The sequence below is a fragment of the Hippopotamus amphibius genome, chromosome 1, assembly GCF_030028045.1.
Source record: "Hippopotamus amphibius kiboko isolate mHipAmp2 chromosome 1, mHipAmp2.hap2, whole genome shotgun sequence".
In the NCBI taxonomy this organism is placed as follows: Eukaryota; Metazoa; Chordata; class Mammalia; order Artiodactyla; family Hippopotamidae; genus Hippopotamus; species Hippopotamus amphibius.
In genome coordinates this window covers 38,177,523-38,178,975 of record NC_080186.1, presented here as the reverse complement: position 1 = coordinate 38,178,975, position 1,453 = coordinate 38,177,523, and positions in this window count along the sequence as shown.

Here is a 1,453-nt window from a genome sequence, read left to right as displayed (position 1 = left end):
TTTTTTGAACCCCAAATCACTCTGTTTTGTCTTGTCTTGAAAGAAGGGACAGTGCTTTCCTTACTTGTTTCTGTGTACCCAGCACAGGGCCAGGCACACAGCAGGTGCTCAGGAAGTGCTGCGTGCATGAGTGATTTGAACTGCAGAGTTCCCCAGGGCCCTCTCCACCAGAGAAGGTGTGTACCTGGGGCGGAGGTATGTAGGGGCAGGTGGGGCTCAGGTCCGGGAGAGGCAGTGGGAGATTTGGGGCAGACATTTGACCTGCCATCCCCAGCCAGGGAGGTGAAGGGGGTGCTCCCCTCCCTAATCCTCAGCCCCACTGGGGAGAGAGGAATGTGCCTCCTAGTGTCCAGCAGCGACCTGGGAAATGGGGGCGGGCGGGGCCCCATGAGTCCCTGTGGCCTGAGGCACCTGCCCTGGGAAGCCTAGCAAATAGTTCCCTGCACACCAATCAGGCCTGCTGGGGTTCTCCTCCCAGGAAACCCCCAGAGGGGACTCTCACCCTCAAACACCAACCCTGAGCTTGCACCACCCCTTCTGGCTGAGGGGCCATGTGCAGACACTCTGGAACCCCAGGGAGGGCTGTGAAGGCTAAGTAGGGGAAACTGCCGGTCAGCTTTTTCTTAAAAGAAGGACCTTCATAAATCTCCAATCCATCCAGCCACCATAGCGCAGTCCCTCTTCCTCCTCTGCTTGCTTACCTCTGAGGACAAAGAGCTCTCTCCCTCCACAGGCTGCCCATCCCATTGGAGAACAGCTCTGGCTTTAGATCCAGTGTGCCTTCCTGTTATTCCCACAGAACTCCCGCCCCTCTCCATCCTACAGACCCATCCCCTAGACGACCCCGAATACCCCCAGGTGGCCCTAGCCTCCGCTGCCCTGCCACACATGCTTGGGTGAGGACCAAGCAGCCCGGAGAAGATAGAACCCTTCCCCGCCCTGGTCCGTCTGATCCCCACGACCTCCCCAGAGCGGCACACCAGCCACAGACTGATGAGGGCCCTGGAGGGAGTGGCCAATCACAAGGCAGTCCTGCCTCCCGCCCCCACTGGCCACAGCGCTGGGCCACTGTGAGCAGACCCTGAGGCAGACGCCGCCGGCTCAGCCCACTATGGGCATCCCTGGGAATGAACCTGGACCGTGGGCTGTGCTGCCAGATTCTCTTTTATTAGCCAAGTAGGACAAAGAACAGGTCACAACGTCACAGGAAGTCAGACAGACAGACGGAAGGGTACACGGGACAGTGTCATGCTGCACTACGCAGGGGGCAGAGCAGGGGAGGGGCATTTGAGTCTTGTTTTTTCAACTAACAGAATAAATAAATACGGTACACAGTGGTTCTGCCATGGGCTGGCACGGCCTCTAAGCACAATAGGTCACAAAACAGCTGGTTTGGAAAGCAGTCTGTACAGCCCGCTGCTGCGGAATCGGGGTGGGGGCCCAGGCCCCTGAA